We start from the raw sequence: 27,883 nt of genomic DNA, 5'->3' as shown, positions 1-27,883 counted from the left end.
TTTTTTTAACCAGCATAGGTAACCCTGCACTTGGCAGGGCTTCAAAAAATTGAGTGAAACTCTTTAATGTTCCTCTCCACGGAAATCTTTAGTAAAAGGCGAAAGATTTATTCGGTTTGAAGAGAAACCAGAGTATGCGCTCTAGTGGCCCCGACTGCGGCCGCAAAAAATGCAACACCTCACTAGCTCAGGGTGACTTAGTGAAGCAGTGCACACGATGACGCTTTTTGAGATGAAGCGAATGGAGAATGCTATCGGGCTCCGAACCCGTGGCAGAATGACTTTATTTGCAAGCAATCCCATCCAAAGTCATGAAACCTGGCAGGGGATTGTGGGTATGCAAATTTCTCCAGACCGCAGGCCATGTGACATTGGCCAAAAGGCAGGCAGAGTCTGCCTTTGCCTGAGGACTCCCCTCGTTTACATAAGGTCTAGGGCTTCTGGGAGGCAGGCGTGAGATTTTCTTTTGGGCCCCAGAGATGGGGCTCCTCCCCCAGGATGTTGAAAAAGCAGCCCACTCTCTCCTTTCTCAGGACACAGGGGTCATTTTCCGCCCTCACCCTGTCTTGCACGGGTGCTGGGCCTCCTGGGCTGCCAGGTTCTTTTGCCCGCCAGGGCAAAGCCCGCCGGGCAAAGGACGGCGTTTGTCAGGCGTTCGTCAGCCGATCGGGGCCCGGGCCCAAACCCCTGCCCACTGGGGCCATATCCTCCTGGATGCTAGCTTGGAGCCAGCCTCTGCTGGCTCACCAGCAGGTGGCGACAGCAGCAAGCATTAGCTAAAGGCTCCCCCCTCTGGCTACCACTGCAAGGCATCAGCCTGGCTGTGCTGCGAGGACCCCTGCAAAGGCTGACTGACAGCTGGGGGGTGCAAGCCAACAGCTGAAAAGCAGGCTTTGCGCTTTCATTTGCTCTGTTTCTTTTTAACCAGCATAGGTAACCCTGCACTTGGCAGGGCTTCAAAACATTGAGTGAAACTCTTTAATGTTCCTCTCCACGGAAATCTTTAGTAAAAGGCGAAAGATTTATTCGGTTTGAAGAGAAACCAGAGTATGCGCTCTAGTGGCCCCGACTGCGGCCGCAAAAAATGCAACACCTCACTAGCTCAGGGTGACTTAGTGAAGCAGTGCACACGATGACGCTTTTTGAGATGAAGCGAATGGAGAATGCCATCGGGCTCCGAACCCGTGGCAGAATGACTTTATTTGCAAGCAATCCCATCCAAAGTCATGAAACCTGGCAGGGGATTGTGGGTATGCAAATTTCTCCAGACCGCAGGCCATGTAACATTGGCCAAAAGGCAGGCAGAGTCTGCTTTTGCTTGAGGACTCCCCTCGTTTACATAAGGTCTAGGGCTTCTGGGAGGCAGGCGTGAGATTTTCTTTTGGGCCCCAGAGATGGGGCTCCTCCCCCAGGATGTTGAAGAAGCAGCCCGCTCTCTCCTTTCTCAGGACACAGGGGTCATTTTCCGCCCTCACCCTGTCTTGCACGGGTGCTGGGCCTCCTGGGCTGCCAGCGGGCAAAGGACGGCGTTTGTCAGGCGTTCGTCAGCCGATCGGGGCCCGGGCCCAAACCCCTGCCCACTGGGGCCATATCCTCCTGGATGCTAGCTTGGAGCCAGCCTCTGCTGGCTCACCAGCAGGTGGCGACAGCAGCAAGCATTAGCTAAAGGCTCCCCCCTCTGGCTACCACTGCAAAGCATCAGCCTGGCTGTGCTGCGAGGACCCCTGCAAAGGCTGACTGACAGCTGGGGGGTGCAAGCCAACAGCTGAAAAGCAGGCTTTGCGCTTTCATTTGCTCTGTTTCTTTTTTTTTATAACCAGCATAGGTAACCCTGCACTTGGCAGGGCTTCAAAAAATTGAGTGAAACTCTTTAATGTTCCTCTCCACGGAAATCTTTAGTAAAAGGCGAAAGATTTATTCGGTTTGAAGAGAAACCAGAGTATGCGCTCTAGTGGCCCCGACTGCGGCCGCAAAAAATGCAACACCTCACTAGCTCAGGGTGACTTAGTGAAGCAGTGCACACGATGACGCTTTTTGAGATGAAGCGAATGGAGAATGCTATCGGGCTCCGAACCCGTGGCAGAATGACTTTATTTGCAAGCAATCCCATCCAAAGTCATGAAACCTGGCAGGGGATTGTGGGTATGCAAATTTCTCCAGACCGCAGGCCATGTGACATTGGCCAAAAGGCAGGCAGAGTCTGCTTTTGCTTGAGGACTCCCCTCGTTTACATAAGGTCTAGGGCTTCTGGGAGGCAGGCGTGAGATTTTCTTTTGGGCCCCAGAGATGGGGCTCCTCCCCCAGGATGTTGAAGAAGCAGCCCGCTCTCTCCTTTCTCAGGACACAGGGGTCATTTTCCGCCCTCACCCTGTCTTGCACGGGTGCTGGGCCTCCTGGGCTGCCAGCGGGCAAAGGACGGCGTTTGTCAGGCGTTCGTCAGCCGATCGGGGCCCGGGCCCAAACCCCTGCCCACTGGGGCCATATCCTCCTGGATGCTAGCTTGGAGCCAGCCTCTGCTGGCTCACCAGCAGGTGGCGACAGCAGCAAGCATTAGCTAAAGGCTCCCCCCTCTGGCTACCACTGCAAGGCATCAGCCTGGCTGTGCTGCAAGGACCCCTGCAAAGGCTGACTGACAGCTGGGGGGTGCAAGCCAACAGCTGAAAAGCAGGCTTTGCGCTTTCATTTGCTCTGTTTCTTTTTTTTTTTAACCAGCATAGGTAACCCTGCACTTGGCAGGGCTTCAAAAAATTGAGTGAAACTCTTTAATGTTCCTCTCCACGGAAATCTTTAGTAAAAGGCGAAAGATTTATTCGGTTTGAAGAGAAACAAGAGTATGCGCTCTAGTGGCCCCGACTGCGGCCGCAAAAAATGCAACACCTCACTAGCTCAGGGTGACTTAGTGAAGCAGTGCACACGATGACGCTTTTTGAGATGAAGCGAATGGAGAATGCTATCGGGCTCCGAACCCGTGGCAGAATGACTTTATTTGCAAGCAATCCCATCCAAAGTCATGAAACCTGGCAGGGGATTGTGGGTATGCAAATTTCTCCAGACCGCAGGCCATGTGACATTGGCCAAAAGGCAGGCAGAGTCTGCCTTTGCCTGAGGACTCCCCTCGTTTACATAAGGTCTAGGGCTTCTGGGAGGCAGGCGTGAGATTTTCTTTTGGGCCCCAGAGATGGGGCTCCTCCCCCAGGATGTTGAAGAAGCAGCCCGCTCTCTCCTTTCTCAGGACACAGGGGTCATTTTCCGCCCTCACCCTGTCTTGCACGGGTGCTGGGCCTCCTGGGCTGCCAGCGGGCAAAGGACGGCGTTTGTCAGGCGTTCGTCAGCCGATCGGGGCCCGGGCCCAAACCCCTGCCCACTGGGGCCATATCCTCCTGGATGCTAGCTTGGAGCCAGCCTCTGCTGGCTCACCAGCAGGTGGCGACAGCAGCAAGCATTAGCTAAAGGCTCCCCCCTCTGGCTACCACTGCAAGGCATCAGCCTGGCTGTGCTGCGAGGACCCCTGCAAAGGCTGACTGACAGCTGGGGGGTGCAAGCCAACAGCTGAAAAGCAGGCTTTGCGCTTTCATTTGCTCTGTTTCTTTTTAACCAGCATAGGTAACCCTGCACTTGGCAGGGCTTCAAAAAATTGAGTGAAACTCTTTAATGTTCCTCTCCACGGAAATCTTTAGTAAAAGGCGAAAGATTTATTCGGTTTGAAGAGAAACCAGAGTATGCGCTCTAGTGGCCCCGACTGCGGCCGCAAAAAATGCAACACCTCACTAGCTCAGGGTGACTTAGTGAAGCAGTGCACACGATGACGCTTTTTGAGATGAAGCGAATGGAGAATGCTATCGGGCTCCGAACCCGTGGCAGAATGACTTTATTTGCAAGCAATCCCATCCAAAGTCATGAAACCTGGCAGGGGATTGTGGGTATGCAAATTTCTCCAGACCGCAGGCCATGTGACATTGGCCAAAAGGCAGGCAGAGTCTGCCTTTGCCTGAGGACTCCCCTCGTTTACATAAGGTCTAGGGCTTCTGGGAGGCAGGCGTGAGATTTTCTTTTGGGCCCCAGAGATGGGGCTCCTCCCCCAGGATGTTGAAAAAGCAGCCCGCTCTCTCCTTTCTCAGGACACAGGGGTCATTTTCCGCCCTCACCCTGTCTTGCACGGGTGCTGGGCCTCCTGGGCTGCCAGGTTCTTTTGCCCGCCAGGGCAAAGCCCGCCGGGCAAAGGACGGCGTTTGTCAGGCGTTTGTCAGGCGATCGGGGCCCGGGCCCAAACCCCTGCCCACTGGGGCCATATCCTCCTGGATGCTAGCTTGGAGCCAGCCTCTGCTGGCTCACCAGCAGGTGGCGACAGCAGCAAGCATTAGCTAAAGGCTCCCCCCTCTGGCTACCACTGCAAGGCATCAGCCTGGCTGTGCTGCGAGGACCCCTGCAAAGGCTGACTGACAGCTGGGGGGTGCAAGCCAACAGCTGAAAAGCAGGCTTTGCGCTTTCATTTGCTCTGTTTCTTTTTTTTTTTTAACCAGCATAGGTAACCCTGCACTTGGCAGGGCTTCAAAAAATTGAGTGAAACTCTTTAATGTTCCTCTCCACGGAAATCTTTAGTAAAAGGCGAAAGATTTATTCGGTTTGAAGAGAAACCAGAGTATGCGCTCTAGTGGCCCCGACTGCGGCCGCAAAAAATGCAACACCTCACTAGCTCAGGGTGACTTAGTGAAGCAGTGCACACGATGACGCTTTTTGAGATGAAGCGAATGGAGAATGCTATCGGGCTCCGAACCCGTGGCAGAATGACTTTATTTGCAAGCAATCCCATCCAAAGTCATGAAACCTGGCAGGGGATTGTGGGTATGCAAATTTCTCCAGACCGCAGGCCATGTGACATTGGCCAAAAGGCAGGCAGAGTCTGCCTTTGCCTGAGGACTCCCCTCGTTTACATAAGGTCTAGGGCTTCTGGGAGGCAGGCGTGAGATTTTCTTTTGGGCCCCAGAGATGGGGCTCCTCCCCCAGGATGTTGAAAAAGCAGCCCACTCTCTCCTTTCTCAGGACACAGGGGTCATTTTCCGCCCTCACCCTGTCTTGCACGGGTGCTGGGCCTCCTGGGCTGCCAGGTTCTTTTGCCCGCCAGGGCAAAGCCCGCCGGGCAAAGGACGGCGTTTGTCAGGCGTTCGTCAGCCGATCGGGGCCCGGGCCCAAACCCCTGCCCACTGGGGCCATATCCTCCTGGATGCTAGCTTGGAGCCAGCCTCTGCTGGCTCACCAGCAGGTGGCGACAGCAGCAAGCATTAGCTAAAGGCTCCCCCCTCTGGCTACCACTGCAAGGCATCAGCCTGGCTGTGCTGCGAGGACCCCTGCAAAGGCTGACTGACAGCTGGGGGGTGCAAGCCAACAGCTGAAAAGCAGGCTTTGCGCTTTCATTTGCTCTGTTTCTTTTTAACCAGCATAGGTAACCCTGCACTTGGCAGGGCTTCAAAACATTGAGTGAAACTCTTTAATGTTCCTCTCCACGGAAATCTTTAGTAAAAGGCGAAAGATTTATTCGGTTTGAAGAGAAACCAGAGTATGCGCTCTAGTGGCCCCGACTGCGGCCGCAAAAAATGCAACACCTCACTAGCTCAGGGTGACTTAGTGAAGCAGTGCACACGATGACGCTTTTTGAGATGAAGCGAATGGAGAATGCCATCGGGCTCCGAACCCGTGGCAGAATGACTTTATTTGCAAGCAATCCCATCCAAAGTCATGAAACCTGGCAGGGGATTGTGGGTATGCAAATTTCTCCAGACCGCAGGCCATGTAACATTGGCCAAAAGGCAGGCAGAGTCTGCTTTTGCTTGAGGACTCCCCTCGTTTACATAAGGTCTAGGGCTTCTGGGAGGCAGGCGTGAGATTTTCTTTTGGGCCCCAGAGATGGGGCTCCTCCCCCAGGATGTTGAAGAAGCAGCCCGCTCTCTCCTTTCTCAGGACACAGGGGTCATTTTCCGCCCTCACCCTGTCTTGCACGGGTGCTGGGCCTCCTGGGCTGCCAGCGGGCAAAGGACGGCGTTTGTCAGGCGTTCGTCAGCCGATCGGGGCCCGGGCCCAAACCCCTGCCCACTGGGGCCATATCCTCCTGGATGCTAGCTTGGAGCCAGCCTCTGCTGGCTCACCAGCAGGTGGCGACAGCAGCAAGCATTAGCTAAAGGCTCCCCCCTCTGGCTACCACTGCAAAGCATCAGCCTGGCTGTGCTGCGAGGACCCCTGCAAAGGCTGACTGACAGCTGGGGGGTGCAAGCCAACAGCTGAAAAGCAGGCTTTGCGCTTTCATTTGCTCTGTTTCTTTTTTTTTATAACCAGCATAGGTAACCCTGCACTTGGCAGGGCTTCAAAAAATTGAGTGAAACTCTTTAATGTTCCTCTCCACGGAAATCTTTAGTAAAAGGCGAAAGATTTATTCGGTTTGAAGAGAAACCAGAGTATGCGCTCTAGTGGCCCCGACTGCGGCCGCAAAAAATGCAACACCTCACTAGCTCAGGGTGACTTAGTGAAGCAGTGCACACGATGACGCTTTTTGAGATGAAGCGAATGGAGAATGCTATCGGGCTCCGAACCCGTGGCAGAATGACTTTATTTGCAAGCAATCCCATCCAAAGTCATGAAACCTGGCAGGGGATTGTGGGTATGCAAATTTCTCCAGACCGCAGGCCATGTGACATTGGCCAAAAGGCAGGCAGAGTCTGCTTTTGCTTGAGGACTCCCCTCGTTTACATAAGGTCTAGGGCTTCTGGGAGGCAGGCGTGAGATTTTCTTTTGGGCCCCAGAGATGGGGCTCCTCCCCCAGGATGTTGAAGAAGCAGCCCGCTCTCTCCTTTCTCAGGACACAGGGGTCATTTTCCGCCCTCACCCTGTCTTGCACGGGTGCTGGGCCTCCTGGGCTGCCAGCGGGCAAAGGACGGCGTTTGTCAGGCGTTCGTCAGCCGATCGGGGCCCGGGCCCAAACCCCTGCCCACTGGGGCCATATCCTCCTGGATGCTAGCTTGGAGCCAGCCTCTGCTGGCTCACCAGCAGGTGGCGACAGCAGCAAGCATTAGCTAAAGGCTCCCCCCTCTGGCTACCACTGCAAGGCATCAGCCTGGCTGTGCTGCAAGGACCCCTGCAAAGGCTGACTGACAGCTGGGGGGTGCAAGCCAACAGCTGAAAAGCAGGCTTTGCGCTTTCATTTGCTCTGTTTCTTTTTTTTTTTAACCAGCATAGGTAACCCTGCACTTGGCAGGGCTTCAAAAAATTGAGTGAAACTCTTTAATGTTCCTCTCCACGGAAATCTTTAGTAAAAGGCGAAAGATTTATTCGGTTTGAAGAGAAACAAGAGTATGCGCTCTAGTGGCCCCGACTGCGGCCGCAAAAAATGCAACACCTCACTAGCTCAGGGTGACTTAGTGAAGCAGTGCACACGATGACGCTTTTTGAGATGAAGCGAATGGAGAATGCTATCGGGCTCCGAACCCGTGGCAGAATGACTTTATTTGCAAGCAATCCCATCCAAAGTCATGAAACCTGGCAGGGGATTGTGGGTATGCAAATTTCTCCAGACCGCAGGCCATGTGACATTGGCCAAAAGGCAGGCAGAGTCTGCCTTTGCCTGAGGACTCCCCTCGTTTACATAAGGTCTAGGGCTTCTGGGAGGCAGGCGTGAGATTTTCTTTTGGGCCCCAGAGATGGGGCTCCTCCCCCAGGATGTTGAAGAAGCAGCCCGCTCTCTCCTTTCTCAGGACACAGGGGTCATTTTCCGCCCTCACCCTGTCTTGCACGGGTGCTGGGCCTCCTGGGCTGCCAGCGGGCAAAGGACGGCGTTTGTCAGGCGTTCGTCAGCCGATCGGGGCCCGGGCCCAAACCCCTGCCCACTGGGGCCATATCCTCCTGGATGCTAGCTTGGAGCCAGCCTCTGCTGGCTCACCAGCAGGTGGCGACAGCAGCAAGCATTAGCTAAAGGCTCCCCCCTCTGGCTACCACTGCAAGGCATCAGCCTGGCTGTGCTGCGAGGACCCCTGCAAAGGCTGACTGACAGCTGGGGGGTGCAAGCCAACAGCTGAAAAGCAGGCTTTGCGCTTTCATTTGCTCTGTTTCTTTTTAACCAGCATAGGTAACCCTGCACTTGGCAGGGCTTCAAAAAATTGAGTGAAACTCTTTAATGTTCCTCTCCACGGAAATCTTTAGTAAAAGGCGAAAGATTTATTCGGTTTGAAGAGAAACCAGAGTATGCGCTCTAGTGGCCCCGACTGCGGCCGCAAAAAATGCAACACCTCACTAGCTCAGGGTGACTTAGTGAAGCAGTGCACACGATGACGCTTTTTGAGATGAAGCGAATGGAGAATGCTATCGGGCTCCGAACCCGTGGCAGAATGACTTTATTTGCAAGCAATCCCATCCAAAGTCATGAAACCTGGCAGGGGATTGTGGGTATGCAAATTTCTCCAGACCGCAGGCCATGTGACATTGGCCAAAAGGCAGGCAGAGTCTGCCTTTGCCTGAGGACTCCCCTCGTTTACATAAGGTCTAGGGCTTCTGGGAGGCAGGCGTGAGATTTTCTTTTGGGCCCCAGAGATGGGGCTCCTCCCCCAGGATGTTGAAAAAGCAGCCCGCTCTCTCCTTTCTCAGGACACAGGGGTCATTTTCCGCCCTCACCCTGTCTTGCACGGGTGCTGGGCCTCCTGGGCTGCCAGGTTCTTTTGCCCGCCAGGGCAAAGCCCGCCGGGCAAAGGACGGCGTTTGTCAGGCGTTTGTCAGGCGATCGGGGCCCGGGCCCAAACCCCTGCCCACTGGGGCCATATCCTCCTGGATGCTAGCTTGGAGCCAGCCTCTGCTGGCTCACCAGCAGGTGGCGACAGCAGCAAGCATTAGCTAAAGGCTCCCCCCTCTGGCTACCACTGCAAGGCATCAGCCTGGCTGTGCTGCGAGGACCCCTGCAAAGGCTGACTGACAGCTGGGGGGTGCAAGCCAACAGCTGAAAAGCAGGCTTTGCGCTTTCATTTGCTCTGTTTCTTTTTTTTTTTTAACCAGCATAGGTAACCCTGCACTTGGCAGGGCTTCAAAAAATTGAGTGAAACTCTTTAATGTTCCTCTCCACGGAAATCTTTAGTAAAAGGCGAAAGATTTATTCGGTTTGAAGAGAAACCAGAGTATGCGCTCTAGTGGCCCCGACTGCGGCCGCAAAAAATGCAACACCTCACTAGCTCAGGGTGACTTAGTGAAGCAGTGCACACGATGACGCTTTTTGAGATGAAGCGAATGGAGAATGCTATCGGGCTCCGAACCCGTGGCAGAATGACTTTATTTGCAAGCAATCCCATCCAAAGTCATGAAACCTGGCAGGGGATTGTGGGTATGCAAATTTCTCCAGACCGCAGGCCATGTGACATTGGCCAAAAGGCAGGCAGAGTCTGCCTTTGCCTGAGGACTCCCCTCGTTTACATAAGGTCTAGGGCTTCTGGGAGGCAGGCGTGAGATTTTCTTTTGGGCCCCAGAGATGGGGCTCCTCCCCCAGGATGTTGAAAAAGCAGCCCGCTCTCTCCTTTCTCAGGACACAGGGGTCATTTTCCGCCCTCACCCTGTCTTGCACGGGTGCTGGGCCTCCTGGGCTGCCAGCGGGCAAAGGACGGCGTTTGTCAGGCGTTCGTCAGCCGATCGGGGCCCGGGCCCAAACCCCTGCCCACTGGGGCCATATCCTCCTGGATGCTAGCTTGGAGCCAGCCTCTGCTGGCTCACCAGCAGGTGGCGACAGCAGCAAGCATTAGCTAAAGGCTCCCCCCTCTGGCTACCACTGCAAAGCATCAGCCTGGCTGTGCTGCGAGGACCCCTGCAAAGGCTGACTGACAGCTGGGGGGTGCAAGCCAACAGCTGAAAAGCAGGCTTTGCGCTTTCATTTGCTCTGTTTCTTTTTTTTTTTAACCAGCATAGGTAACCCTGCACTTGGCAGGGCTTCAAAAAATTGAGTGAAACTCTTTAATGTTCCTCTCCACGGAAATCTTTAGTAAAAGGCGAAAGATTTATTCGGTTTGAAGAGAAACCAGAGTATGCGCTCTAGTGGCCCCGACTGCGGCCGCAAAAAATGCAACACCTCACTAGCTCAGGGTGACTTAGTGAAGCAGTGCACACGATGACGCTTTTTGAGATGAAGCGAATGGAGAATGCTATCGGGCTCCGAACCCGTGGCAGAATGACTTTATTTGCAAGCAATCCCATCCAAAGTCATGAAACCTGGCAGGGGATTGTGGGTATGCAAATTTCTCCAGACCGCAGGCCATGTGACATTGGCCAAAAGGCAGGCAGAGTCTGCCTTTGCCTGAGGACTCCCCTCGTTTACATAAGGTCTAGGGCTTCTGGGAGGCAGGCGTGAGATTTTCTTTTGGGCCCCAGAGATGGGGCTCCTCCCCCAGGATGTTGAAAAAGCAGCCCGCTCTCTCCTTTCTCAGGACACAGGGGTCATTTTCCGCCCTCACCCTGTCTTGCACGGGTGCTGGGCCTCCTGGGCTGCCAGGTTCTTTTGCCCGCCAGGGCAAAGCCCGCCGGGCAAAGGACGGCGTTTGTCAGGCGTTCGTCAGCCGATCGGGGCCCGGGCCCAAACCCCTGCCCACTGGGGCCATATCCTCCTGGATGCTAGCTTGGAGCCAGCCTCTGCTGGCTCACCAGCAGGTGGCGACAGCAGCAAGCATTAGCTAAAGGCTCCCCCCTCTGGCTACCACTGCAAAGCATCAGCCTGGCTGTGCTGCGAGGACCCCTGCAAAGGCTGACTGACAGCTGGGGGGTGCAAGCCAACAGCTGAAAAGCAGGCTTTGCGCTTTCATTTGCTCTGTTTCTTTTTTTTTTTAACCAGCATAGGTAACCCTGCACTTGGCAGGGCTTCAAAAAATTGAGTGAAACTCTTTAATGTTCCTCTCCACGGAAATCTTTAGTAAAAGGCGAAAGATTTATTCGGTTTGAAGAGAAACCAGAGTATGCGCTCTAGTGGCCCCGACTGCGGCCGCAAAAAATGCAACACCTCACTAGCTCAGGGTGACTTAGTGAAGCAGTGCACACGATGACGCTTTTTGAGATGAAGCGAATGGAGAATGCTATCGGGCTCCGAACCCGTGGCAGAATGACTTTATTTGCAAGCAATCCCATCCAAAGTCATGAAACCTGGCAGGGGATTGTGGGTATGCAAATTTCTCCAGACCGCAGGCCATGTGACATTGGCCAAAAGGCAGGCAGAGTCTGCTTTTGCTTGAGGACTCCCCTCGTTTACATAAGGTCTAGGGCTTCTGGGAGGCAGGCGTGAGATTTTCTTTTGGGCCCCAGAGATGGGGCTCCTCCCCCAGGATGTTGAAGAAGCAGCCCGCTCTCTCCTTTCTCAGGACACAGGGGTCATTTTCCGCCCTCACCCTGTCTTGCACGGGTGCTGGGCCTCCTGGGCTGCCAGCGGGCAAAGGACGGCGTTTGTCAGGCGTTCGTCAGCCGATCGGGGCCCGGGCCCAAACCCCTGCCCACTGGGGCCATATCCTCCTGGATGCTAGCTTGGAGCCAGCCTCTGCTGGCTCACCAGCAGGTGGCGACAGCAGCAAGCATTAGCTAAAGGCTCCCCCCTCTGGCTACCACTGCAAGGCATCAGCCTGGCTGTGCTGCAAGGACCCCTGCAAAGGCTGACTGACAGCTGGGGGGTGCAAGCCAACAGCTGAAAAGCAGGCTTTGCGCTTTCATTTGCTCTGTTTCTTTTTTTTTTTAACCAGCATAGGTAACCCTGCACTTGGCAGGGCTTCAAAAAATTGAGTGAAACTCTTTAATGTTCCTCTCCACGGAAATCTTTAGTAAAAGGCGAAAGATTTATTCGGTTTGAAGAGAAACCAGAGTATGCGCTCTAGTGGCCCCGACTGCGGCCGCAAAAAATGCAACACCTCACTAGCTCAGGGTGACTTAGTGAAGCAGTGCACACGATGACGCTTTTTGAGATGAAGCGAATGGAGAATGCTATCGGGCTCCGAACCCGTGGCAGAATGACTTTATTTGCAAGCAATCCCATCCAAAGTCATGAAACCTGGCAGGGGATTGTGGGTATGCAAATTTCTCCAGACCGCAGGCCATGTGACATTGGCCAAAAGGCAGGCAGAGTCTGCCTTTGCCTGAGGACTCCCCTCGTTTACATAAGGTCTAGGGCTTCTGGGAGGCAGGCGTGAGATTTTCTTTTGGGCCCCAGAGATGGGGCTCCTCCCCCAGGATGTTGAAAAAGCAGCCCGCTCTCTCCTTTCTCAGGACACAGGGGTCATTTTCCGCCCTCACCCTGTCTTGCACGGGTGCTGGGCCTCCTGGGCTGCCAGGTTCTTTTGCCCGCCAGGGCAAAGCCCGCCGGGCAAAGGACGGCGTTTGTCAGGCGTTTGTCAGGCGATCGGGGCCCGGGCCCAAACCCCTGCCCACTGGGGCCATATCCTCCTGGATGCTAGCTTGGAGCCAGCCTCTGCTGGCTCACCAGCAGGTGGCGACAGCAGCAAGCATTAGCTAAAGGCTCCCCCCTCTGGCTACCACTGCAAGGCATCAGCCTGGCTGTGCTGCGAGGACCCCTGCAAAGGCTGACTGACAGCTGGGGGGTGCAAGCCAACAGCTGAAAAGCAGGCTTTGCGCTTTCATTTGCTCTGTTTCTTTTTTTTTTTTAACCAGCATAGGTAACCCTGCACTTGGCAGGGCTTCAAAAAATTGAGTGAAACTCTTTAATGTTCCTCTCCACGGAAATCTTTAGTAAAAGGCGAAAGATTTATTCGGTTTGAAGAGAAACCAGAGTATGCGCTCTAGTGGCCCCGACTGCGGCCGCAAAAAATGCAACACCTCACTAGCTCAGGGTGACTTAGTGAAGCAGTGCACACGATGACGCTTTTTGAGATGAAGCGAATGGAGAATGCTATCGGGCTCCGAACCCGTGGCAGAATGACTTTATTTGCAAGCAATCCCATCCAAAGTCATGAAACCTGGCAGGGGATTGTGGGTATGCAAATTTCTCCAGACCGCAGGCCATGTGACATTGGCCAAAAGGCAGGCAGAGTCTGCCTTTGCCTGAGGACTCCCCTCGTTTACATAAGGTCTAGGGCTTCTGGGAGGCAGGCGTGAGATTTTCTTTTGGGCCCCAGAGATGGGGCTCCTCCCCCAGGATGTTGAAAAAGCAGCCCGCTCTCTCCTTTCTCAGGACACAGGGGTCATTTTCCGCCCTCACCCTGTCTTGCACGGGTGCTGGGCCTCCTGGGCTGCCAGGTTCTTTTGCCCGCCAGGGCAAAGCCCGCCGGGCAAAGGACGGCGTTTGTCAGGCGTTTGTCAGCCGATCGGGGCCCGGGCCCAAACCCCTGCCCACTGGGGCCATATCCTCCTGGATGCTAGCTTGGAGCCAGCCTCTGCTGGCTCACCAGCAGGTGGCGACAGCAGCAAGCATTAGCTAAAGGCTCCCCCCTCTGGCTACCACTGCAAGGCATCAGCCTGGCTGTGCTGCGAGGACCCCTGCAAAGGCTGACTGACAGCTGGGGGGTGCAAGCCAACAGCTGAAAAGCAGGCTTTGCGCTTTCATTTGCTCTGTTTCTTTTTTTTTATAACCAGCATAGGTAACCCTGCACTTGGCAGGGCTTCAAAAAATTGAGTGAAACTCTTTAATGTTCCTCTCCACGGAAATCTTTAGTAAAAGGCGAAAGATTTATTCGGTTTGAAGAGAAACCAGAGTATGCGCTCTAGTGGCCCCGACTGCGGCCGCAAAAAATGCAACACCTCACTAGCTCAGGGTGACTTAGTGAAGCAGTGCACACGATGACGCTTTTTGAGATGAAGCGAATGGAGAATGCTATCGGGCTCCGAACCCGTGGCAGAATGACTTTATTTGCAAGCAATCCCATCCAAAGTCATGAAACCTGGCAGGGGATTGTGGGTATGCAAATTTCTCCAGACCGCAGGCCATGTGACATTGGCCAAAAGGCAGGCAGAGTCTGCTTTTGCTTGAGGACTCCCCTCGTTTACATAAGGTCTAGGGCTTCTGGGAGGCAGGCGTGAGATTTTCTTTTGGGCCCCAGAGATGGGGCTCCTCCCCCAGGATGTTGAAGAAGCAGCCCGCTCTCTCCTTTCTCAGGACACAGGGGTCATTTTCCGCCCTCACCCTGTCTTGCACGGGTGCTGGGCCTCCTGGGCTGCCAGCGGGCAAAGGACGGCGTTTGTCAGGCGTTCGTCAGCCGATCGGGGCCCGGGCCCAAACCCCTGCCCACTGGGGCCATATCCTCCTGGATGCTAGCTTGGAGCCAGCCTCTGCTGGCTCACCAGCAGGTGGCGACAGCAGCAAGCATTAGCTAAAGGCTCCCCCCTCTGGCTACCACTGCAAGGCATCAGCCTGGCTGTGCTGCAAGGACCCCTGCAAAGGCTGACTGACAGCTGGGGGGTGCAAGCCAACAGCTGAAAAGCAGGCTTTGCGCTTTCATTTGCTCTGTTTCTTTTTTTTTTTAACCAGCATAGGTAACCCTGCACTTGGCAGGGCTTCAAAAAATTGAGTGAAACTCTTTAATGTTCCTCTCCACGGAAATCTTTAGTAAAAGGCGAAAGATTTATTCGGTTTGAAGAGAAACAAGAGTATGCGCTCTAGTGGCCCCGACTGCGGCCGCAAAAAATGCAACACCTCACTAGCTCAGGGTGACTTAGTGAAGCAGTGCACACGATGACGCTTTTTGAGATGAAGCGAATGGAGAATGCTATCGGGCTCCGAACCCGTGGCAGAATGACTTTATTTGCAAGCAATCCCATCCAAAGTCATGAAACCTGGCAGGGGATTGTGGGTATGCAAATTTCTCCAGACCGCAGGCCATGTGACATTGGCCAAAAGGCAGGCAGAGTCTGCCTTTGCCTGAGGACTCCCCTCGTTTACATAAGGTCTAGGGCTTCTGGGAGGCAGGCGTGAGATTTTCTTTTGGGCCCCAGAGATGGGGCTCCTCCCCCAGGATGTTGAAGAAGCAGCCCGCTCTCTCCTTTCTCAGGACACAGGGGTCATTTTCCGCCCTCACCCTGTCTTGCACGGGTGCTGGGCCTCCTGGGCTGCCAGCGGGCAAAGGACGGCGTTTGTCAGGCGTTCGTCAGCCGATCGGGGCCCGGGCCCAAACCCCTGCCCACTGGGGCCATATCCTCCTGGATGCTAGCTTGGAGCCAGCCTCTGCTGGCTCACCAGCAGGTGGCGACAGCAGCAAGCATTAGCTAAAGGCTCCCCCCTCTGGCTACCACTGCAAGGCATCAGCCTGGCTGTGCTGCGAGGACCCCTGCAAAGGCTGACTGACAGCTGGGGGGTGCAAGCCAACAGCTGAAAAGCAGGCTTTGCGCTTTCATTTGCTCTGTTTCTTTTTAACCAGCATAGGTAACCCTGCACTTGGCAGGGCTTCAAAAAATTGAGTGAAACTCTTTAATGTTCCTCTCCACGGAAATCTTTAGTAAAAGGCGAAAGATTTATTCGGTTTGAAGAGAAACCAGAGTATGCGCTCTAGTGGCCCCGACTGCGGCCGCAAAAAATGCAACACCTCACTAGCTCAGGGTGACTTAGTGAAGCAGTGCACACGATGACGCTTTTTGAGATGAAGCGAATGGAGAATGCTATCGGGCTCCGAACCCGTGGCAGAATGACTTTATTTGCAAGCAATCCCATCCAAAGTCATGAAACCTGGCAGGGGATTGTGGGTATGCAAATTTCTCCAGACCGCAGGCCATGTGACATTGGCCAAAAGGCAGGCAGAGTCTGCCTTTGCCTGAGGACTCCCCTCGTTTACATAAGGTCTAGGGCTTCTGGGAGGCAGGCGTGAGATTTTCTTTTGGGCCCCAGAGATGGGGCTCCTCCCCCAGGATGTTGAAGAAGCAGCCCGCTCTCTCCTTTCTCAGGACACAGGGGTCATTTTCCGCCCTCACCCTGTCTTGCACGGGTGCTGGGCCTCCTGGGCTGCCAGCGGGCAAAGAACGGCGTTTGTCAGGCGTTCGTCAGCCGATCGGGGCCCGGGCCCAAACCCCTGCCCACTGGGGCCATATCCTCCTGGATGCTAGCTTGGAGCCAGCCTCTGCTGGCTCACCAGCAGGTGGCGACAGCAGCAAGCATTAGCTAAAGGCTCCCCCCTCTGGCTACCACTGCAAAGCATCAGCCTGGCTGTGCTGCGAGGACCCCTGCAAAGGCTGACTGACAGCTGGGGGGTGCAAGCCAACAGCTGAAAAGCAGGCTTTGCGCTTTCATTTGCTCTGTTTCTTTTTAACCAGCATAGGTAACCCTGCACTTGGCAGGGCTTCAAAAAATTGAGTGAAACTCTTTAATGTTCCTCTCCACGGAAATCTTTAGTAAAAGGCGAAAGATTTATTCGGTTTGAAGAGAAACCAGAGTATGCGCTCTAGTGGCCCCGACTGCGGCCGCAAAAAATGCAACACCTCACTAGCTCAGGGTGACTTAGTGAAGCAGTGCACACGATGACGCTTTTTGAGATGAAGCGAATGGAGAATGCTATCGGGCTCCGAACCCGTGGCAGAATGACTTTATTTGCAAGCAATCCCATCCAAAGTCATGAAACCTGGCAGGGGATTGTGGGTATGCAAATTTCTCCAGACCGCAGGCCATGTGACATTGGCCAAAAGGCAGGCAGAGTCTGCCTTTGCCTGAGGACTCCCCTCGTTTACATAAGGTCTAGGGCTTCTGGGAGGCAGGCGTGAGATTTTCTTTTGGGCCCCAGAGATGGGGCTCCTCCCCCAGGATGTTGAAAAAGCAGCCCGCTCTCTCCTTTCTCAGGACACAGGGGTCATTTTCCGCCCTCACCCTGTCTTGCACGGGTGCTGGGCCTCCTGGGCTGCCAGGTTCTTTTGCCCGCCAGGGCAAAGCCCGCCGGGCAAAGGACGGCGTTTGTCAGGCGTTCGTCAGCCGATCGGGGCCCGGGCCCAAACCCCTGCCCACTGGGGCCATATCCTCCTGGATGCTAGCTTGGAGCCAGCCTCTGCTGGCTCACCAGCAGGTGGCGACAGCAGCAAGCATTAGCTAAAGGCTCCCCCCTCTGGCTACCACTGCAAGGCATCAGCCTGGCTGTGCTGCGAGGACCCCTGCAAAGGCTGACTGACAGCTGGGGGGTGCAAGCCAACAGCTGAAAAGCAGGCTTTGCGCTTTCATTTGCTCTGTTTCTTTTTTTTTTTTAACCAGCATAGGTAACCCTGCACTTGGCAGGGCTTCAAAACATTGAGTGAAACTCTTTAATGTTCCTCTCCACGGAAATCTTTAGTAAAAGGCGAAAGATTTATTCGGTTTGAAGAGAAACCAGAGTATGCGCTCTAGTGGCCCCGACTGCGGCCGCAAAAAATGCAACACCTCACTAGCTCAGGGTGACTTAGTGAAGCAGTGCACACGATGACGCTTTTTGAGATGAAGCGAATGGAGAATGCCATCGGGCTCCGAACCCGTGGCAGAATGACTTTATTTGCAAGCAATCCCATCCAAAGTCATGAAACCTGGCAGGGGATTGTGGGTATGCAAATTTCTCCAGACCGCAGGCCATGTAACATTGGCCAAAAGGCAGGCAGAGTCTGCTTTTGCTTGAGGACTCCCCTCGTTTACATAAGGTCTAGGGCTTCTGGGAGGCAGGCGTGAGATTTTCTTTTGGGCCCCAGAGATGGGGCTCCTCCCCCAGGATGTTGAAGAAGCAGCCCGCTCTCTCCTTTCTCAGGACACAGGGGTCATTTTCCGCCCTCACCCTGTCTTGCACGGGTGCTGGGCCTCCTGGGCTGCCAGCGGGCAAAGGACGGCGTTTGTCAGGCGTTCGTCAGCCGATCGGGGCCCGGGCCCAAACCCCTGCCCACTGGGGCCATATCCTCCTGGATGCTAGCTTGGAGCCAGCCTCTGCTGGCTCACCAGCAGGTGGCGACAGCAGCAAGCATTAGCTAAAGGCTCCCCCCTCTGGCTACCACTGCAAGGCATCAGCCTGGCTGTGCTGCAAGGACCCCTGCAAAGGCTGACTGACAGCTGGCGGGTGCAAGCCAACAGCTGAAAAGCAGGCTTTGCGCTTTCATTTGCTCTGTTTCTTTTTTTTTTTAACCAGCATAGGTAACCCTGCACTTGGCAGGGCTTCAAAAAATTGAGTGAAACTCTTTAATGTTCCTCTCCACGGAAATCTTTAGTAAAAGGCGAAAGATTTATTCGGTTTGAAGAGAAACCAGAGTATGCGCTCTAGTGGCCCCGACTGCGGCCGCAAAAAATGCAACACCTCACTAGCTCAGGGTGACTTAGTGAAGCAGTGCACACGATGACGCTTTTTGAGATGAAGCGAATGGAGAATGCTATCGGGCTCCGAACCCGTGGCAGAATGACTTTATTTGCAAGCAATCCCATCCAAAGTCATGAAACCTGGCAGGGGATTGTGGGTATGCAAATTTCTCCAGACCGCAGGCCATGTGACATTGGCCAAAAGGCAGGCAGAGTCTGCCTTTGCCTGAGGACTCCCCTCGTTTACATAAGGTCTAGGGCTTCTGGGAGGCAGGCGTGAGATTTTCTTTTGGGCCCCAGAGATGGGGCTCCTCCCCCAGGATGTTGAAAAAGCAGCCCGCTCTCTCCTTTCTCAGGACACAGGGGTCATTTTCCGCCCTCACCCTGTCTTGCACGGGTGCTGGGCCTCCTGGGCTGCCAGCGGGCAAAGGACGGCGTTTGTCAGGCGTTCGTCAGCCGATCGGGGCCCGGGCCCAAACCCCTGCCCACTGGGGCCATATCCTCCTGGATGCTAGCTTGGAGCCAGCCTCTGCTGGCTCACCAGCAGGTGGCGACAGCAGCAAGCATTAGCTAAAGGCTCCCCCCTCTGGCTACCACTGCAAAGCATCAGCCTGGCTGTGCTGCGAGGACCCCTGCAAAGGCTGACTGACAGCTGGGGGGTGCAAGCCAACAGCTGAAAAGCAGGCTTTGCGCTTTCATTTGCTCTGTTTCTTTTTTTTTTTAACCAGCATAGGTAACCCTGCACTTGGCAGGGCTTCAAAAAATTGAGTGAAACTCTTTAATGTTCCTCTCCACGGAAATCTTTAGTAAAAGGCGAAAGATTTATTCGGTTTGAAGAGAAACCAGAGTATGCGCTCTAGTGGCCCCGACTGCGGCCGCAAAAAATGCAACACCTCACTAGCTCAGGGTGACTTAGTGAAGCAGTGCACACGATGACGCTTTTTGAGATGAAGCGAATGGAGAATGCTATCGGGCTCCGAACCCGTGGCAGAATGACTTTATTTGCAAGCAATCCCATCCAAAGTCATGAAACCTGGCAGGGGATTGTGGGTATGCAAATTTCTCCAGACCGCAGGCCATGTGACATTGGCCAAAAGGCAGGCAGAGTCTGCCTTTGCCTGAGGACTCCCCTCGTTTACATAAGGTCTAGGGCTTCTGGGAGGCAGGCGTGAGATTTTCTTTTGGGCCCCAGAGATGGGGCTCCTCCCCCAGGATGTTGAAAAAGCAGCCCGCTCTCTCCTTTCTCAGGACACAGGGGTCATTTTCCGCCCTCACCCTGTCTTGCACGGGTGCTGGGCCTCCTGGGCTGCCAGGTTCTTTTGCCCGCCAGGGCAAAGCCCGCCGGGCAAAGGACGGCGTTTGTCAGGCGTTCGTCAGCCGATCGGGGCCCGGGCCCAAACCCCTGCCCACTGGGGCCATATCCTCCTGGATGCTAGCTTGGAGCCAGCCTCTGCTGGCTCACCAGCAGGTGGCGACAGCAGCAAGCATTAGCTAAAGGCTCCCCCCTCTGGCTACCACTGCAAAGCATCAGCCTGGCTGTGCTGCGAGGACCCCTGCAAAGGCTGACTGACAGCTGGGGGGTGCAAGCCAACAGCTGAAAAGCAGGCTTTGCGCTTTTATTTGCTCTGTTTCTTTTTTTTTTTAACCAGCATAGGTAACCCTGCACTTGGCAGGGCTTCAAAAAATTGAGTGAAACTCTTTAATGTTCCTCTCCACGGAAATCTTTAGTAAAAGGCGAAAGATTTATTCGGTTTGAAGAGAAACCAGAGTATGCGCTCTAGTGGCCCCGACTGCGGCCGCAAAAAATGCAACACCTCACTAGCTCAGGGTGACTTAGTGAAGCAGTGCACACGATGACGCTTTTTGAGATGAAGCGAATGGAGAATGCTATCGGGCTCCGAACCCGTGGCAGAATGACTTTATTTGCAAGCAATCCCATCCAAAGTCATGAAACCTGGCAGGGGATTGTGGGTATGCAAATTTCTCCAGACCGCAGGCCATGTGACATTGGCCAAAAGGCAGGCAGAGTCTGCTTTTGCTTGAGGACTCCCCTCGTTTACATAAGGTCTAGGGCTTCTGGGAGGCAGGCGTGAGATTTTCTTTTGGGCCCCAGAGATGGGGCTCCTCCCCCAGGATGTTGAAGAAGCAGCCCGCTCTCTCCTTTCTCAGGACACAGGGGTCATTTTCCGCCCTCACCCTGTCTTGCACGGGTGCTGGGCCTCCTGGGCTGCCAGCGGGCAAAGGACGGCGTTTGTCAGGCGTTCGTCAGCCGATCGGGGCCCGGGCCCAAACCCCTGCCCACTGGGGCCATATCCTCCTGGATGCTAGCTTGGAGCCAGCCTCTGCTGGCTCACCAGCAGGTGGCGACAGCAGCAAGCATTAGCTAAAGGCTCCCCCCTCTGGCTACCACTGCAAGGCATCAGCCTGGCTGTGCTGCAAGGACCCCTGCAAAGGCTGACTGACAGCTGGGGGGTGCAAGCCAACAGCTGAAAAGCAGGCTTTGCGCTTTCATTTGCTCTGTTTCTTTTTTTTTTTAACCAGCATAGGTAACCCTGCACTTGGCAGGGCTTCAAAAAATTGAGTGAAACTCTTTAATGTTCCTCTCCACGGAAATCTTTAGTAAAAGGCGAAAGATTTATTCGGTTTGAAGAGAAACCAGAGTATGCGCTCTAGTGGCCCCGACTGCGGCCGCAAAAAATGCAACACCTCACTAGCTCAGGGTGACTTAGTGAAGCAGTGCACACGATGACGCTTTTTGAGATGAAGCGAATGGAGAATGCTATCGGGCTCCGAACCCGTGGCAGAATGACTTTATTTGCAAGCAATCCCATCCAAAGTCATGAAACCTGGCAGGGGATTGTGGGTATGCAAATTTCTCCAGACCGCAGGCCATGTGACATTGGCCAAAAGGCAGGCAGAGTCTGCTTTTGCTTGAGGACTCCCCTCGTTTACATAAGGTCTAGGGCTTCTGGGAGGCAGGCGTGAGATTTTCTTTTGGGCCCCAGAGATGGGGCTCCTCCCCCAGGATGTTGAAGAAGCAGCCCGCTCTCTCCTTTCTCAGGACACAGGGGTCATTTTCCGCCCTCACCCTGTCTTGCACGGGTGCTGGGCCTCCTGGGCTGCCAGCGGGCAAAGGACGGCGTTTGTCAGGCGTTCGTCAGCCGATCGGGGCCCGGGCCCAAACCCCTGCCCACTGGGGCCATATCCTCCTGGATGCTAGCTTGGAGCCAGCCTCTGCTGGCTCACCAGCAGGTGGCGACAGCAGCAAGCATTAGCTAAAGGCTCCCCCCTCTGGCTACCACTGCAAGGCATCAGCCTGGCTGTGCTGCAAGGACCCCTGCAAAGGCTGACTGACAGCTGGGGGGTGCAAGCCAACAGCTGAAAAGCAGGCTTTGCGCTTTCATTTGCTCTGTTTCTTTTTTTTTTTAACCAGCATAGGTAACCCTGCACTTGGCAGGGCTTCAAAAAATTGAGTGAAACTCTTTAATGTTCCTCTCCACGGAAATCTTTAGTAAAAGGCGAAAGATTTATTCGGTTTGAAGAGAAACAAGAGTATGCGCTCTAGTGGCCCCGACTGCGGCCGCAAAAAATGCAACACCTCACTAGCTCAGGGTGACTTAGTGAAGCAGTGCACACGATGACGCTTTTTGAGATGAAGCGAATGGAGAATGCTATCGGGCTCCGAACCCGTGGCAGAATGACTTTATTTGCAAGCAATCCCATCCAAAGTCATGAAACCTGGCAGGGGATTGTGGGTATGCAAATTTCTCCAGACCGCAGGCCATGTGACATTGGCCAAAAGGCAGGCAGAGTCTGCCTTTGCCTGAGGACTCCCCTCGTTTACATAAGGTCTAGGGCTTCTGGGAGGCAGGCGTGAGATTTTCTTTTGGGCCCCAGAGATGGGGCTCCTCCCCCAGGATGTTGAAGAAGCAGCCCGCTCTCTCCTTTCTCAGGACACAGGGGTCATTTTCCGCCCTCACCCTGTCTTGCACGGGTGCTGGGCCTCCTGGGCTGCCAGCGGGCAAAGGACGGCGTTTGTCAGGCGTTCGTCAGCCGATCGGGGCCCGGGCCCAAACCCCTGCCCACTGGGGCCATATCCTCCTGGATGCTAGCTTGGAGCCAGCCTCTGCTGGCTCACCAGCAGGTGGCGACAGCAGCAAGCATTAGCTAAAGGCTCCCCCCTCTGGCTACCACTGCAAGGCATCAGCCTGGCTGTGCTGCAAGGACCCCTGCAAAGGCTGACTGACAGCTGGGGGGTGCAAGCCAACAGCTGAAAAGCAGGCTTTGCGCTTTCATTTGCTCTGTTTCTTTTTTTTTTTAACCAGCATAGGTAACCCTGCACTTGGCAGGGCTTCAAAAAATTGAGTGAAACTCTTTAATGTTCCTCTCCACGGAAATCTTTAGTAAAAGGCGAAAGATTTATTCGGTTTGAAGAGAAACCAGAGTATGCGCTCTAGTGGCCCCGACTGCGGCCGCAAAAAATGCAACACCTCACTAGCTCAGGGTGACTTAGTGAAGCAGTGCACACGATGACGCTTTTTGAGATGAAGCGAATGGAGAATGCTATCGGGCTCCGAACCCGTGGCAGAATGACTTTATTTGCAAGCAATCCCATCCAAAGTCATGAAACCTGGCAGGGGATTGTGGGTATGCAAATTTCTCCAGACCGCAGGCCATGTGACATTGGCCAAAAGGCAGGCAGAGTCTGCCTTTGCCTGAGGACTCCCCTCGTTTACATAAGGTCTAGGGCTTCTGGGAGGCAGGCGTGAGATTTTCTTTTGGGCCCCAGAGATGGGGCTCCTCCCCCAGGATGTTGAAAAAGCAGCCCGCTCTCTCCTTTCTCAGGACACAGGGGTCATTTTCCGCCCTCACCCTGTCTTGCACGGGTGCTGGGCCTCCTGGGCTGCCAGCGGGCAAAGAACGGCGTTTGTCAGGCGTTCGTCAGCCGATCGGGGCCCGGGCCCAAACCCCTGCCCACTGGGGCCATATCCTCCTGGATGCTAGCTTGGAGCCAGCCTCTGCTGGCTCACCAGCAGGTGGCGACAGCAGCAAGCATTAGCTAAAGGCTCCCCCCTCTGGCTACCACTGCAAGGCATCAGCCTGGCTGTGCTGCGAGGACCCCTGCAAAGGCTGACTGACAGCTGGGGGGTGCAAGCCAACAGCTGAAAAGCAGGCTTTGCGCTTTCATTTGCTCTGTTTCTTTTTAACCAGCATAGGTAACCCTGCACTTGGCAGGGCTTCAAAACATTGAGTGAAACTCTTTAATGTTCCTCTCCACGGAAATCTTTAGTAAAAGGCGAAAGATTTATTCGGTTTGAAGAGAAACCAGAGTATGCGCTCTAGTGGCCCCGACTGCGGCCGCAAAAAATGCAACACCTCACTAGCTCAGGGTGACTTAGTGAAGCAGTGCACACGATGACGCTTTTTGAGATGAAGCGAATGGAGAATGCTATCGGGCTCCGAACCCGTGGCAGAATGACTTTATTTGCAAGCAATCCCATCCAAAGTCATGAAACCTGGCAGGGGATTGTGGGTATGCAAATTTCTCCAGACCGCAGGCCATGTGACATTGGCCAAAAGGCAGGCAGAGTCTGCTTTTGCTTGAGGACTCCCCTCGTTTACATAAGGTCTAGGGCTTCTGGGAGGCAGGCGTGAGATTTTCTTTTGGGCCCCAGAGATGGGGCTCCTCCCCCAGGATGTTGAAGAAGCAGCCCGCTCTCTCCTTTCTCAGGACACAGGGGTCATTTTCCGCCCTCACCCTGTCTTGCACGGGTGCTGGGCCTCCTGGGCTGCCAGCGGGCAAAGGACGGCGTTTGTCAGGCGTTCGTCAGCCGATCGGGGCCCGGGCCCAAACCCCTGCCCACTGGGGCCATATCCTCCTGGATGCTAGCTTGGAGCCAGCCTCTGCTGGCTCACCAGCAGGTGGCGACAGCAGCAAGCATTAGCTAAAGGCTCCCCCCTCTGGCTACCACTGCAAGGCATCAGCCTGGCTGTGCTGCAAGGACCCCTGCAAAGGCTGACTGACAGCTGGGGGGTGCAAGCCAACAGCTGAAAAGCAGGCTTTGCGCTTTCATTTGCTCTGTTTCTTTTTTTTTTTAACCAGCATAGGTAACCCTGCACTTGGCAGGGCTTCAAAAAATTGAGTGAAACTCTTTAATGTTCCTCTCCACGGAAATCTTTAGTAAAAGGCGAAAGATTTATTCGGTTTGAAGAGAAACAAGAGTATGCGCTCTAGTGGCCCCGACTGCGGCCGCAAAAAATGCAACACCTCACTAGCTCAGGGTGACTTAGTGAAGCAGTGCACACGATGACGCTTTTTGAGATGAAGCGAATGGAGAATGCTATCGGGCTCCGAACCCGTGGCAGAATGACTTTATTTGCAAGCAATCCCATCCAAAGTCATGAAACCTGGCAGGGGATTGTGGGTATGCAAATTTCTCCAGACCGCAGGCCATGTGACATTGGCCAAAAGGCAGGCAGAGTCTGCCTTTGCCTGAGGACTCCCCTCGTTTACATAAGGTCTAGGGCTTCTGGGAGGCAGGCGTGAGATTTTCTTTTGGGCCCCAGAGATGGGGCTCCTCCCCCAGGATGTTGAAGAAGCAGCCCGCTCTCTCCTTTCTCAGGACACAGGGGTCATTTTCCGCCCTCACCCTGTCTTGCACGGGTGCTGGGCCTCCTGGGCTGCCAGCGGGCAAAGGACGGCGTTTGTCAGGCGTTCGTCAGCCGATCGGGGCCCGGGCCCAAACCCCTGCCCACTGGGGCCATATCCTCCTGGATGCTAGCTTGGAGCCAGCCTCTGCTGGCTCACCAGCAGGTGGCGACAGCAGCAAGCATTAGCTAAAGGCTCCCCCCTCTGGCTACCACTGCAAGGCATCAGCCTGGCTGTGCTGCGAGGACCCCTGCAAAGGCTGACTGACAGCTGGGGGGTGCAAGCCAACAGCTGAAAAGCAGGCTTTGCGCTTTCATTTGCTCTGTTTCTTTTTAACCAGCATAGGTAACCCTGCACTTGGCAGGGCTTCAAAAAATTGAGTGAAACTCTTTAATGTTCCTCTCCACGGAAATCTTTAGTAAAAGGCGAAAGATTTATTCGGTTTGAAGAGAAACCAGAGTATGCGCTCTAGTGGCCCCGACTGCGGCCGCAAAAAATGCAACACCTCACTAGCTCAGGGTGACTTAGTGAAGCAGTGCACACGATGACGCTTTTTGAGATGAAGCGAATGGAGAATGCTATCGGGCTCCGAACCCGTGGCAGAATGACTTTATTTGCAAGCAATCCCATCCAAAGTCATGAAACCTGGCAGGGGATTGTGGGTATGCAAATTTCTCCAGACCGCAGGCCATGTGACATTGGCCAAAAGGCAGGCAGAGTCTGCCTTTGCCTGAGGACTCCCCTCGTTTACATAAGGTCTAGGGCTTCTGGGAGGCAGGCGTGAGATTTTCTTTTGGGCCCCAGAGATGGGGCTCCTCCCCCAGGATGTTGAAAAAGCAGCCCGCTCTCTCCTTTCTCAGGACACAGGGGTCATTTTCCGCCCTCACCCTGTCTTGCACGGGTGCTGGGCCTCCTGGGCTGCCAGGTTCTTTTGCCCGCCAGGGCAAAGCCCGCCGGGCAAAGGACGGCGTTTGTCAGGCGTTTGTCAGGCGATCGGGGCCCGGGCCCAAACCCCTGCCCACTGGGGCCATATCCTCCTGGATGCTAGCTTGGAGCCAGCCTCTGCTGGCTCACCAGCAGGTGGCGACAGCAGCAAGCATTAGCTAAAGGCTCCCCCCTCTGGCTACCACTGCAAGGCATCAGCCTGGCTGTGCTGCGAGGACCCCTGCAAAGGCTGACTGACAGCTGGGGGGTGCAAGCCAACAGCTGAAAAGCAGGCTTTGCGCTTTCATTTGCTCTGTTTCTTTTTTTTTTTTAACCAGCATAGGTAACCCTGCACTTGGCAGGGCTTCAAAAAATTGAGTGAAACTCTTTAATGTTCCTCTCCACGGAAATCTTTAGTAAAAGGCGAAAGATTTATTCGGTTTGAAGAGAAACCAGAGTATGCGCTCTAGTGGCCCCGACTGCGGCCGCAAAAAATGCAACACCTCACTAGCTCAGGGTGACTTAGTGAAGCAGTGCACACGATGACGCTTTTTGAGATGAAGCGAATGGAGAATGCTATCGGGCTCCGAACCCGTGGCAGAATGACTTTATTTGCAAGCAATCCCATCCAAAGTCATGAAACCTGGCAGGGGATTGTGGGTATGCAAATTTCTCCAGACCGCAGGCCATGTGACATTGGCCAAAAGGCAGGCAGAGTCTGCCTTTGCCTGAGGACTCCCCTCGTTTACATAAGGTCTAGGGCTTCTGGGAGGCAGGCGTGAGATTTTCTTTTGGGCCCCAGAGATGGGGCTCCTCCCCCAGGATGTTGAAAAAGCAGCCCGCTCTCTCCTTTCTCAGGACACAGGGGTCATTTTCCGCCCTCACCCTGTCTTGCACGGGTGCTGGGCCTCCTGGGCTGCCAGGTTCTTTTGCCCGCCAGGGCAAAGCCCGCCGGGCAAAGGACGGCGTTTGTCAGGCGTTTGTCAGGCGATCGGGGCCCGGGCCCAAACCCCTGCCCACTGGGGCCATATCCTCCTGGATGCTAGCTTGGAGCCAGCTTCTGCTGGCTCACCAGCAGGTGGCGACAGCAGCAAGCATTAGCTAAAGGCTCCCCCCTCTGGCTACCACTGCAAGGCATCAGCCTGGCTGTGCTGCGAGGACCCCTGCAAAGGCTGACTGACAGCTGGGGGGTGCAAGCCAACAGCTGAAAAGCAGGCTTTGCGCTTTCATTTGCTCTGTTTCTTTTTAACCAGCATAGGTAACCCTGCACTTGGCAGGGCTTCAAAAAATTGAGTGAAACTCTTTAATGTTCCTCTCCACGGAAATCTTTAGTAAAAGGCGAAAGATTTATTCGGTTTGAAGAGAAACCAGAGTATGCGCTCTAGTGGCCCCGACTGCGGCCGCAAAAAATGCAACACCTCACTAGCTCAGGGTGACTTAGTGAAGCAGTGCACACGATGACGCTTTTTGAGATGAAGCGAATGGAGAATGCTATCGGGCTCCGAACCCGTGGCAGAATGACTTTATTTGCAAGCAATCCCATCCAAAGTCATGAAACCTGGCAGGGGATTGTGGGTATGCAAATTTCTCCAGACCGCAGGCCATGTGACATTGGCCAAAAGGCAGGCAGAGTCTGCCTTTGCCTGAGGACTCCCCTCGTTTACATAAGGTCTAGGGCTTCTGGGAGGCAGGCGTGAGATTTTCTTTTGGGCCCCAGAGATGGGGCTCCTCCCCCAGGATGTTGAAAAAGCAGCCCGCTCTCTCCTTTCTCAGGACACAGGGGTCATTTTCCGCCCTCACCCTGTCTTGCACGGGTGCTGGGCCTCCTGGGCTGCCAGCGGGCAAAGAACGGCGTTTGTCAGGCGTTCGTCAGCCGATCGGGGCCCGGGCCCAAACCCCTGCCCACTGGGGCCATATCCTCCTGGATGCTAGCTTGGAGCCAGCCTCTGCTGGCTCACCAGCAGGTGGCGACAGCAGCAAGCATTAGCTAAAGGCTCCCCCCTCTGGCTACCACTGCAAAGCATCAGCCTGGCTGTGCTGCGAGGACCCCTGCAAAGGCTGACTGACAGCTGGGGGGTGCAAGCCAACAGCTG

At 54.6% G+C, this 27,883-nt stretch overlaps 31 non-coding genes across 31 annotated transcripts; all 31 read right to left on the bottom strand.

The window, feature by feature from the left end:
* Positions 1–20: 20 nt before the first annotated feature.
* LOC138564375 (U5 spliceosomal RNA) lies at positions 21–136 on the bottom strand. The gene has a single exon (XR_011300325.1). It is a non-coding gene; the product is annotated as a U5 spliceosomal RNA (small nuclear RNA).
* Positions 137–935: 799 nt separating this feature from the next.
* Positions 936–1,051, bottom strand: LOC138565100 (U5 spliceosomal RNA). The gene has a single exon (XR_011301017.1). It is a non-coding gene; the product is annotated as a U5 spliceosomal RNA (small nuclear RNA).
* Positions 1,052–1,827: 776 nt separating this feature from the next.
* LOC138564374 (U5 spliceosomal RNA) lies at positions 1,828–1,943 on the bottom strand. Its single transcript, XR_011300324.1, has one exon. It is a non-coding gene; the product is annotated as a U5 spliceosomal RNA (small nuclear RNA).
* A 776-nt stretch (positions 1,944–2,719) lies between these two features.
* LOC138564966 (U5 spliceosomal RNA) lies at positions 2,720–2,835 on the bottom strand. Its single transcript, XR_011300890.1, has one exon. It is a non-coding gene; the product is annotated as a U5 spliceosomal RNA (small nuclear RNA).
* A 770-nt stretch (positions 2,836–3,605) lies between these two features.
* LOC138564373 (U5 spliceosomal RNA) lies at positions 3,606–3,721 on the bottom strand. The gene has a single exon (XR_011300323.1). It is a non-coding gene; the product is annotated as a U5 spliceosomal RNA (small nuclear RNA).
* Positions 3,722–4,527: 806 nt separating this feature from the next.
* Positions 4,528–4,643, bottom strand: LOC138564371 (U5 spliceosomal RNA). The gene has a single exon (XR_011300321.1). It is a non-coding gene; the product is annotated as a U5 spliceosomal RNA (small nuclear RNA).
* A 799-nt stretch (positions 4,644–5,442) lies between these two features.
* On the bottom strand, positions 5,443–5,558 carry LOC138565099 (U5 spliceosomal RNA). The gene has a single exon (XR_011301016.1). It is a non-coding gene; the product is annotated as a U5 spliceosomal RNA (small nuclear RNA).
* Positions 5,559–6,334: 776 nt separating this feature from the next.
* Positions 6,335–6,450, bottom strand: LOC138564370 (U5 spliceosomal RNA). Its single transcript, XR_011300320.1, has one exon. It is a non-coding gene; the product is annotated as a U5 spliceosomal RNA (small nuclear RNA).
* Positions 6,451–7,226: 776 nt separating this feature from the next.
* Positions 7,227–7,342, bottom strand: LOC138564964 (U5 spliceosomal RNA). The gene has a single exon (XR_011300889.1). It is a non-coding gene; the product is annotated as a U5 spliceosomal RNA (small nuclear RNA).
* Positions 7,343–8,112: 770 nt separating this feature from the next.
* On the bottom strand, positions 8,113–8,228 carry LOC138564369 (U5 spliceosomal RNA). The gene has a single exon (XR_011300319.1). It is a non-coding gene; the product is annotated as a U5 spliceosomal RNA (small nuclear RNA).
* An 806-nt stretch (positions 8,229–9,034) lies between these two features.
* Positions 9,035–9,150, bottom strand: LOC138564368 (U5 spliceosomal RNA). Its single transcript, XR_011300318.1, has one exon. It is a non-coding gene; the product is annotated as a U5 spliceosomal RNA (small nuclear RNA).
* A 776-nt stretch (positions 9,151–9,926) lies between these two features.
* Positions 9,927–10,042, bottom strand: LOC138564367 (U5 spliceosomal RNA). The gene has a single exon (XR_011300317.1). It is a non-coding gene; the product is annotated as a U5 spliceosomal RNA (small nuclear RNA).
* Positions 10,043–10,847: 805 nt separating this feature from the next.
* Positions 10,848–10,963, bottom strand: LOC138564364 (U5 spliceosomal RNA). Its single transcript, XR_011300315.1, has one exon. It is a non-coding gene; the product is annotated as a U5 spliceosomal RNA (small nuclear RNA).
* A 776-nt stretch (positions 10,964–11,739) lies between these two features.
* On the bottom strand, positions 11,740–11,855 carry LOC138564363 (U5 spliceosomal RNA). The gene has a single exon (XR_011300314.1). It is a non-coding gene; the product is annotated as a U5 spliceosomal RNA (small nuclear RNA).
* An 806-nt stretch (positions 11,856–12,661) lies between these two features.
* On the bottom strand, positions 12,662–12,777 carry LOC138564362 (U5 spliceosomal RNA). Its single transcript, XR_011300313.1, has one exon. It is a non-coding gene; the product is annotated as a U5 spliceosomal RNA (small nuclear RNA).
* An 805-nt stretch (positions 12,778–13,582) lies between these two features.
* LOC138564361 (U5 spliceosomal RNA) lies at positions 13,583–13,698 on the bottom strand. Its single transcript, XR_011300312.1, has one exon. It is a non-coding gene; the product is annotated as a U5 spliceosomal RNA (small nuclear RNA).
* A 776-nt stretch (positions 13,699–14,474) lies between these two features.
* Positions 14,475–14,590, bottom strand: LOC138564963 (U5 spliceosomal RNA). The gene has a single exon (XR_011300888.1). It is a non-coding gene; the product is annotated as a U5 spliceosomal RNA (small nuclear RNA).
* Positions 14,591–15,360: 770 nt separating this feature from the next.
* LOC138564360 (U5 spliceosomal RNA) lies at positions 15,361–15,476 on the bottom strand. The gene has a single exon (XR_011300311.1). It is a non-coding gene; the product is annotated as a U5 spliceosomal RNA (small nuclear RNA).
* Positions 15,477–16,246: 770 nt separating this feature from the next.
* LOC138564359 (U5 spliceosomal RNA) lies at positions 16,247–16,362 on the bottom strand. The gene has a single exon (XR_011300310.1). It is a non-coding gene; the product is annotated as a U5 spliceosomal RNA (small nuclear RNA).
* An 806-nt stretch (positions 16,363–17,168) lies between these two features.
* LOC138565097 (U5 spliceosomal RNA) lies at positions 17,169–17,284 on the bottom strand. The gene has a single exon (XR_011301014.1). It is a non-coding gene; the product is annotated as a U5 spliceosomal RNA (small nuclear RNA).
* Positions 17,285–18,060: 776 nt separating this feature from the next.
* Positions 18,061–18,176, bottom strand: LOC138564358 (U5 spliceosomal RNA). Its single transcript, XR_011300309.1, has one exon. It is a non-coding gene; the product is annotated as a U5 spliceosomal RNA (small nuclear RNA).
* Positions 18,177–18,952: 776 nt separating this feature from the next.
* On the bottom strand, positions 18,953–19,068 carry LOC138564357 (U5 spliceosomal RNA). Its single transcript, XR_011300308.1, has one exon. It is a non-coding gene; the product is annotated as a U5 spliceosomal RNA (small nuclear RNA).
* An 805-nt stretch (positions 19,069–19,873) lies between these two features.
* On the bottom strand, positions 19,874–19,989 carry LOC138564356 (U5 spliceosomal RNA). Its single transcript, XR_011300307.1, has one exon. It is a non-coding gene; the product is annotated as a U5 spliceosomal RNA (small nuclear RNA).
* Positions 19,990–20,765: 776 nt separating this feature from the next.
* On the bottom strand, positions 20,766–20,881 carry LOC138564355 (U5 spliceosomal RNA). The gene has a single exon (XR_011300306.1). It is a non-coding gene; the product is annotated as a U5 spliceosomal RNA (small nuclear RNA).
* Positions 20,882–21,657: 776 nt separating this feature from the next.
* LOC138564962 (U5 spliceosomal RNA) lies at positions 21,658–21,773 on the bottom strand. The gene has a single exon (XR_011300887.1). It is a non-coding gene; the product is annotated as a U5 spliceosomal RNA (small nuclear RNA).
* A 776-nt stretch (positions 21,774–22,549) lies between these two features.
* Positions 22,550–22,665, bottom strand: LOC138564353 (U5 spliceosomal RNA). The gene has a single exon (XR_011300304.1). It is a non-coding gene; the product is annotated as a U5 spliceosomal RNA (small nuclear RNA).
* Positions 22,666–23,435: 770 nt separating this feature from the next.
* LOC138565096 (U5 spliceosomal RNA) lies at positions 23,436–23,551 on the bottom strand. Its single transcript, XR_011301013.1, has one exon. It is a non-coding gene; the product is annotated as a U5 spliceosomal RNA (small nuclear RNA).
* Positions 23,552–24,327: 776 nt separating this feature from the next.
* LOC138564961 (U5 spliceosomal RNA) lies at positions 24,328–24,443 on the bottom strand. Its single transcript, XR_011300886.1, has one exon. It is a non-coding gene; the product is annotated as a U5 spliceosomal RNA (small nuclear RNA).
* A 770-nt stretch (positions 24,444–25,213) lies between these two features.
* On the bottom strand, positions 25,214–25,329 carry LOC138564352 (U5 spliceosomal RNA). Its single transcript, XR_011300303.1, has one exon. It is a non-coding gene; the product is annotated as a U5 spliceosomal RNA (small nuclear RNA).
* An 806-nt stretch (positions 25,330–26,135) lies between these two features.
* Positions 26,136–26,251, bottom strand: LOC138564351 (U5 spliceosomal RNA). The gene has a single exon (XR_011300302.1). It is a non-coding gene; the product is annotated as a U5 spliceosomal RNA (small nuclear RNA).
* A 799-nt stretch (positions 26,252–27,050) lies between these two features.
* LOC138564350 (U5 spliceosomal RNA) lies at positions 27,051–27,166 on the bottom strand. Its single transcript, XR_011300301.1, has one exon. It is a non-coding gene; the product is annotated as a U5 spliceosomal RNA (small nuclear RNA).
* Positions 27,167–27,883: the final 717 nt, after the last annotated feature.

This window comes from Ambystoma mexicanum, chromosome 1q (assembly GCF_040938575.1).
Source record: "Ambystoma mexicanum isolate Mex_15411 chromosome 1q, UKY_AmexF1_1, whole genome shotgun sequence".
Taxonomy (NCBI): domain Eukaryota; kingdom Metazoa; phylum Chordata; class Amphibia; order Caudata; family Ambystomatidae; genus Ambystoma; species Ambystoma mexicanum.
Note: the sequence above shows the minus strand (reverse complement) of the source record. Positions and strands in the feature narration are given on the sequence as shown.